The following is a 9,313-nucleotide window of genomic DNA, read 5'->3' on the forward strand; positions in this document are numbered from 1 at the left end:
ATTACCCTGCATCCGACTTATACACGTAACGTAAATACTATCAAAATTAATCATTTTTATATATTTTAAATATTATTAAAAAATTACTAACTTTTACTAACCTATAAGTTAGGGTGTTATGAAAACACCAATGAAAGATTTGTTTTTAACATTAACTAAAAGAAAACAATATTTTTCATTATATTATGTAACATCAATTTTAAAACAATGAAAAATTTTGAAAACATTGAAAAAAGTTGTTGGTAACATTTTTTTTTGTAATAATTTTTAACCTTCCGTCGGGCGCGGTCCTCAAACTAAAAGGGAGTGCGGTGTATCAAATTGATAACGCGGCTGTTTACGCCTCTTGTTGTAAATAACAACAACTTATTTTAATACTATGAATTTAATACATATCATCCATGTAAGTACATAAGAAACTCAAAAACATAAGAAACTCAAAAATACATTAGAATTCAAATCATTAACGCAAAAGGTAACAAACTAACTTTTTCTAAAATCTGACGTAGTACTCGTAAAAAAACATAAAGTTCTGTATTATCGCCTTCCCTCATTTACGTATGTCATCTTGTGGTATTTCTTTAAATATCTGATCGCAAATATTGCAAGAGCTGTCTATAGTATTTTTCACAGCGTGTATATTGTTGTCAGAACCCCATAGCGTTGCCAAAACGTCTAAGCATTAATAGTAAAAACGTCTTGCCATTATTTTTTGTTCAAAATAATCTATCTTATATAAAAGCTTATCAGTTTTCTACAGATCATTTAATTGTTTTGGCATAGCACAATCACAATACACAAAAATAATTAGTTTTTAAAGATATTAATCTAAATTTAATATGTATTTATAAATACAATTTATTAATATATAATATATTATGATCAAATTGTGTAAGAAATCAAAACATAAACAAAATTCTTACTCTAAAAAAGCGGCAACACTTTAAACAATTTTGACATACGCTGAAGTGTCAAAAAATTTTAAGTATTCCCATATCAGTTGCGTAAAATTGTAATGTATTTAATTAAAATTTTTATTTTTTGGCATATTAGACTTAAAGAGTTATTTCATAAAATTTATATTATTAATAATAACAAATATTTTTGGTTATTTAATCAATATAATTCTAAAATTCCCAATATAATGATGATTATGAGTTCCTTATGGGTTTCGTATTATTAGCTGTGTTAGAAAAATTTGAACTCTGAGGTTGATGTTCTGGAAATTTTAAATATAAGTGACGTCACTTTATATAAATTGTGACGTGCACGCATTTTTATATGAAAAATACTATATGTGAATCAGACAAATAGGTTTCTTGCATTTTTTGCAGTTATACTTGTCCAAACGTATTTGTCCAATGCATGTATGACATCTCTTGCGTTTTCTGGCATGTTCATTATTTGTTTATTTTTTTCTTGTTCTAATGAGGCAAATTCTTTTAGACGTTGTTGCAGGCCGATATGAATTTTTGATGTTTCTGAATGTCGTCGAACCATATGAAGTAAAACTAATGCATGGGACAAACCTTTTAAAATGTTTTTTCTTCGAATAACATTTTGATCATTGCCAAAATATATTAGCCCCACTAATGTTGAGCATAGCGAAAAACACCACTCTATGGACCAACCACGAAAATTTCTAGCTACGTTGTATGATGCACACAATTTATCTGTTGTGTTAACTCCGCGTTTGGTGCAATTGTAAAAGGTGATAATATATGGCTTCTTTTTATCTCCTGTTTCAAGATCAGTGAAGAAATTTTCATGTGAACTTGAAGCCAAAATTACAGATTTTCTTTTTCTGGGAATGTTAGAAACCAAGGCACATTCATTTTAAAGGCAAACAAGCTACTATTATTAGCTCTTGTTTTATTTGGAAGGAAGGAATTTTTTTTAACTTGCCAATGTAAGAAAGGTTTTTACGTCGAAACTCATCTATCAATGGAATACTGGTGAACCAGTTATCAGTAATAACATCTTGTCCTGTCTGATAAATAAGTTTAGGCAGAACAACATCCGACGGTGAATTACTCAATCGAAATGGACCTTCAGGTTGTAATCCTGCATATATATCCAAATTATATAGATAGTAAACCTCGGATTTCACAAGTACGTAGATTTTTACACTATATTTATTAGGTTTATTCGGTATGTATTCCGCAATCGTTCACGAAAGTCTTCCAATTTCTCATTAATCGTAACGTTGAGTCCTAAACTATAGGATTTTTGTGAATTTTGACACGTTATAAAAATATAACGAACTGCTGTAATTTTTTTGGCTTTTTTCATTCATTTTTGGTAGTCGCATAAAACGCATAATAAACTTAAATCTTTTGATATTCATGACCAGTCGGAATTTTTTAATAACATCCCCGTCGGATCCCCACAGGTTTTCCACACTATGTCTGTTACTTCTGTAAACACCAGCAAAGTATAAGAGACCTATAAATGCTTTCAGTTTAATAATGTCTATAGGCTTGGCATCTCTATTGGGTTTGAAGAGCGATTTAACACTTTCCTTCACTGTGTGTTGTACAATTATTATATCCAATATTTCGCCATCAATAATGCAACTCCTGCATTCCAAAGAATTTTTTGCCATTCTTGTAGCACCTATTACACCTGGTACCTTGCGAATAAGATTATGTTGTTTTGAGCGAACCCTTTGTGATGGGGGATTATTATTTCATTTTGTTTTTTCTTAGAGCTTGTTTTCTTTACTTTTATCGCTTCCAAAAAAAGTTATTATCATTTTCGTTAAATTCATCATAATCATCATTGTCTCTAGCTTCTTGCTCATTGTCTGAATCGCCGTTGTGAGGTTCGACTTCATATTCTACATCTGTATCCTCTTCATCATCAAAATCGTCATGTAAATCACCTTCGTCGTCGTCAAACATCAATCTTTGTATTTCTTCAACATCTTTAGGATCCTCAAAGTTATAGTTTTTAGTACAACTTGCCATGATAAGCGTATTTCCGACCTAAAACAAATGTAGATTTGACAACTTCTCCAACCAGGCGCAGAGAATCCAGGTTAATGTTTATGAAGTAAGTGTAAGTATAATTATATATTTTGAATAAAAAAAGAAAAGAAATATTACTTTACAAACTAATAAATGTCACAAATTTACAAAATTAATTTTGTTACACTAATGGTCGCGGAATATCAAAATGAACAATATTCAAATATCTTCGTTCTAGCAAAGAATATTTACTTATAACCGATCACGTTCTGTAGAATAATGAGAGATAGGAAGCTACTGGTGACGATAATTCTCGTCTGTGTACGAGACACACATACTGGCACAAAACATTTGCGTTGTATCAATTTAAACAGTCGCGCCCGACGAAAGGTTAAATATTGGTGTTGATGATGGAATTTATCTCTGATAAGTAGTAGAAACCCATAAAGAGAAAGGAAAAAAGATTTAGAGTCAGAAGATTATTAATCTACTTAAATACTCACATTTTAACTAAAACATATTAATTTAGAATGTTACATATTTTTTAAACAACTTCAGATACTGGTTTAGATATTTTTCCCAGACATTAAAACAATAACAGCAGTAATATATCATTTTAACGAAAATAGCACGTGAAATTAAGACTATACATCTCTAGTTTATACACATAAACAAATTATACATATTTCTTGCAGTGTACGTCACTGTAAATGTTTGAACATACATATATCAAGAGCATTCCCCAGACGAAAACCGCAATTGCGTTTTCCGACCAGTTTCCCATATGTTTGTATGAGTGCTGTTGTATTATATTGTTGGATATTGGCAAAGTTGGATTACAAAGCTTTTAAAAGCATTTTTAAAGCTGTAATAACTTTATCGCTTATGATAGATATTTGTGAAAATGTACTAAAGTTTCACCGTGAAATCAGTAAAAATGTCAACTAAAATAAGCGGAACAATAAATAGCAATAAAGTTTAAAAATACGAGTGAAATGATTTTATGCAAAAAGACATATTTTTACATAATACATGTTACTGGTTATTAATTATTAGTGGGATTGTTTATAAAATAATTATTTCTTATAAAATTTTATTATACCTAAATTATTTTTTATAAAATGACATTCGTTTTTAAACAACGAATATTGCTGAGGACCTTACAAAACCTCGCAGTAATGTAAAACACAATGCTCCAGGTTTCTAATCCTGGGTTTGCCTCATTATTTACTATGGATCACCAACAGGAGAATTTTACTGTCATCATTGCATTTGGTTGTCTTTTTAAAGACAAAACAGATGTTATGATTTTTCAAACCGGTATTATTAAGTTGATTTTATGTAATCGAATTATTATCGAATGAACTATCTTCCAATACAGTCGTCCAATACATGACATCAACTCAAAAATCTAACATTTTATTCTGTTCCGTGATGACTTAGCAACAATGATAAGGAAAAATTTGGCAACATAGGAAATCTTTGTTGCCAAATTTTTCATTTACTCGTAAGTACCGCAAGGAAGAGTGTAGCAATGTGTATGTCCAAGGGTACCGGAAAGCGTAACTAAATATGAGTAGTAGAATTTAATTGGTAGAGAAATTTCAAAATCTAGATAACCTTCGAAATACGCATGCTCGAAGAAATAAATGTATTCTAAAAACATGTAGTATTTTAATTTCATACTGCATTGCATGACAGAGTCGGATGATCTCGAAGTATAAAATACAGCTAAACATGGAGTATTTCGAATCAACACTTTTATGATTTTTTAAGCTTAAACATTCCTTAGTCAGCGCGACGCATTTATCTTAATGCCTCACATCGAAAGATATAATAAAATTTTACGACCTCCGGTCCTCGATGTCGGAAAAAACATTACAATGTGTGTTTAACTATTTACATTACGAAAATTTTGTTTATAAATAAACTTTTAAAAATCTCGTAAATATATAATAAATCAACGTATGATAGAAAAAGAAGAGTATATTGATTTGAAATTCAGCAAAATAAGGTTAGACAAAGCAAAAAGTTCTAATTTCCATGAGATTTTTTTTGCATAATCAGTTTCATGAGATACCCCAGAATAAAGTTCAAAAAGGCCGCATATACTAAAAATTTCCTAATTTATTTAAACAGTTTTAAACAGTTTAAATCAATTTTTTGATTCCGGAAATTTTGTTAAAGTTTCTGGGATCATTATGATCAATGGTCTGTTGTAATTTTTTTCTGAAGTAGATCGTTTTCGTTATGCGCTTCATCTATTGTGAATTATCGGCTGAAATACTTTACTTCAATTTTTTCAATATGCCTGCAAGTATTTGCCCATGCCTCGGGCGTGATTTCGTTTCTCCTGATTTCTGCTATCTCTTGAACGTCTGCTAATTTAAATGTGGTGTTTCCTACCGCCAGTTTATTTTTTAAAACGGTCTATATCTTTTCAATCGATTTAAGTTCCGAAAGATAAGGTGGTAAACGTAAAACAGTCACATTATTGTATGATGGTTCGTCCATCATCCCAACCTCTTGGAATTTTGTGGGAACTATTTACATGTCTCATCACTATATACAATATTGTGAAATATTGTAACAAAAAATTGTGAAATACTTTAAAATTATTTATAATGTTAATAAATAAATACATATTTTCTTAGAAATTCTGGTCTTTTGGCACTTATGTCAATTTTTTCCATTAAAATCTTTTTATTGTCTTCTACTTTTTTCCATCTAAATCTTAATTTCTTTACAATTATTATAAAAGAAGATAGATACAATATTTTTATACATATCGTGTTCCCGTGTACTCGATATTTTGGCCATTTTGTATATTAAATCAACTAGGCTGTCTAGACGTGCATACTAATATTATTAGAGAATGTTTATAGATGCTATAGTTTTTAGCATTTGATCTAGTTGCTTTCGAGTGAAAACCATTAATCAAATTATAATATATACAGATGATTCAGCTTCGCCACTACAGTATTATTATTTTTGGTGTTAAAACCTAAGTTAGTGAATTTTAGTAGCTGGGATATTGGTTTCATCACTAGAAAGAACCACAGTAAACTTTTTTCCTTAAAATGAGTTTCCTTAAAATGGGCCTCGATTGACTGTGATATTTTCATTTTCAGAAATATTGAACCTTTTAATCAAGTTTGTTTTAGAAGCAAAAATAGATATTTAGCTCATATACGGTTAAATATGTGTATATGTATATATGTGTGTATATATGTCTGTATATATGTGTATATATATGTGTATACAAACTTCATGTAATTAGAACCCAAATCTCTGTTTAACTTTAATGATGGTATTTTCTACACACTAGAAATAATATGATTAATCGGTATGGACAAGCACTCATAAACACTCAAGAATTTCTTTAGCCAGAAATTTTAAACTCCGTCGGGTCCAGGAGATTTCCAGTCAAGAAACTCTGATAATATTTAAGACTTCTTTAGTAGTGAAGGGTACGTAGGGAAGAGAACTGTAGTGTTGACAGTTTTGTATTGCATCTTCAATCCATCCAAAATTATTGATGTTAAAAGAAGCTGATGTGGATTGTTGATTTCCTTAAAACTCTCTTACGTAAAAATTTCGTCTCAGCTTCCGTTAGACTTATTTAACACTTTCTACAGTGGAATTTCCAATATAAATTCTTCTCAGCCTTCTCAAAAAGTGCATTGTAATATTTTTTGGCTCGTTACTAACTTTACCTCTAGTCCTTCTGTACCACCTTATTCCTCCTGAATTTATCATTATTATTATTTTACTAGTGAATAGCGGATACGCTACAGCAAGAAGAATAGAGAAAAATATTCCAGATATTTTAAAACAAATTTTTAAAAAACTAAATATTGCTTTATTGATGATAGAATAGAGTTTTTGGGTACACCTACATGTATAGATCAAATTGTTGATTAGTTGATGGCTAAGAGTACTACAACTTACAAACAAAGTCTACTATAGCATAATATAACGTCAATATCAATTAACTTCCAGTCACTACTGCTATTAAAAACAGGAAAACAGTTTCCGAATTCTGCCTATGCCAGTCTTGCGCTTCTTATGATTTCCGCTCTTTCGTTTTCTTTATCAACTTTCAGAATTTGGCCTAGGTAGATATCTCCTGGACTCGTTCTGTCTCTCTGCCATTTATAGATATACGTCTGGGACGTCTATGATGGTCATTGTTTTTATTTTTGTCATATTCATTTTAAGGCACATGTATTGGGAGCTCTCTGCGAGTTCCTTTATAATTTTAAACCTATTGACTTTATATATTACAATTTTTATGCCGTTTAATTCATTTTGAAATTTTAACATTAGTTTTCGTTAAACTTTGTTCCTTGTTCGCTAAACTATTCAACCCATTCATAACTTAAATAATATTGTAGTGACATAAATTCTTTCAAAGTGTGTTAATTACAACATCATCATCATTTTGGCTTTACAACCCTGTGTGGGTCCTAGCCTCCCCAAGAATTTTTCTCCAGTCGTCCCTATCCATCGCCTTCCTCCGCCAAGCACGTATTTCCATATTTCTCATGTCTTTATCGATGTTATCTAGGAATCTTGTTCTGGGTGTTCCTCTTCTTCTTTGACCAATAGGTCTATCAAGGAGTGTTTTTCTAGCTGGGTCGGTTTACTCCATCCGCATTACATGGCCTACCCACATCAGACGTCCTATCTTTATGTGTTTTATTACGATATCTGGTTCCTGGTATATCCTATAGAGTTCGAAGTTGTATCGTCTTCTCCAGACACCATTTTCATTTACCGCTTCAAAGATGCGCCTTAGTATTTTTCTTTCGAAACATCCTAACATGTTTTCATTGCTTTTTGTTAAAGTCCAGGTTTCTGATCCATATGTTAGGACTGGGCGTATTATTGTTTTGTAGAGTTTTACTTTTGTATTTCTTGATATAACTGTTAATTACAACAACAGATAATTAATAATATATATATATATATATATATATATATATATATATATATATATATATATATATATATATATATATAATATATATTATAAAATAATAATTTTTTTTTTATTAACAACAGATATTTAATAAAAAATTATGTAGAATGTATAAAATTGGTAAAAAAAATATTTTCTTTAATACGATTATCCGGTGGTTTAACTTATGTTACATAACAATTAATTTCATAAAGAATGTAAATTTAGATATTAGTCTAATGGGTTAAATGAAAAAGGGCCTAACCTTGCATGTCAAGCTGTCCCAAATTTTATTATTCTAACCTTTAGGTGAGGCCAATTGCAGAGAAAATTAAATATCGCGACTGAAGCATTACGCTAGCGCCACCATAAATTTGAAATTGAAAGATGAGAACTATTTTTGCTCAATATTTCCGCTATTTTCATTTTCTTTCAATTATAATTTCCTTTTAAGAATTTTTTTCATGCAGTTAATATTTTCCGAGTTAAGGGGGTATGTTCACGCTGCAGTTTAAATGAGTGGCATTCAAATAAACTTTTAATAAACTTTAATAATTTTTTGAATAGTTGGCAGCACGTGCATCATATTTTAATATTTTGATTTTCTCGAAATTTAATTATCTGAACAGCGACATTGTTGCCAACGAGGCCAAGTACTGGAACTTAAAATATAATATACGATCGGTAGAATCGGTATAGTTCGCTCTTAGTCGGCAGTCTTCTTCAATGTAAATTGAAATTAGCTATTTTAAATAAAAATATAAACATTTTAAATAGTACATATCAGTCTTGTTTTCTAATTAAATTAAAAAATTAACTTTCAAGTTCAAGTTACTTATAATAAAAATATACACATGTAAACCTCAGAATTTATTAACCGAGCAGCGGACGCTAAGGACTGATCAGTTCTTTGTAATTTTACATTTTTCTTAGCAACAAGGCTATTGAATTTACATTTATTTGCAGCCGGTAAACGAAAACCTTCCGTTGCTAAATAAGTTTTTTGTTCATTTTGAACTTCACTCCGTAAAAAGCTCATTAGCCCACTCAATCTTGTTTCTAAAGTTGTAACTTCTGCAGTTTTTCCGATATTTTCCATCGACACAAAAACAGAAGATACTACATATGCTATAGTCGAACCATATCATCTGGCAAACATAACTTAATAAGAGGATACAATATCGCTGCAAACTTGTCAGCATTTTTGTCTAAGGTCTCAAGTGAACGAAGTTGACTTAAAATTAACTTTAAGAGCTCTCTAATGTAAACTTCCAATCTGGAGATCCTCTCTGCCAAACCTAGACTGCAATATCTGAATAATTGTTGAACTCGATTGGAGGTAATTTAAATTTGCGCTTACCTTTTACACTTGATGACTTTG

This window comes from Diabrotica undecimpunctata, chromosome 3 (genome assembly GCF_040954645.1).
Source record: "Diabrotica undecimpunctata isolate CICGRU chromosome 3, icDiaUnde3, whole genome shotgun sequence".
NCBI lineage: Eukaryota > Metazoa > Arthropoda > Insecta > Coleoptera > Chrysomelidae > Diabrotica > Diabrotica undecimpunctata.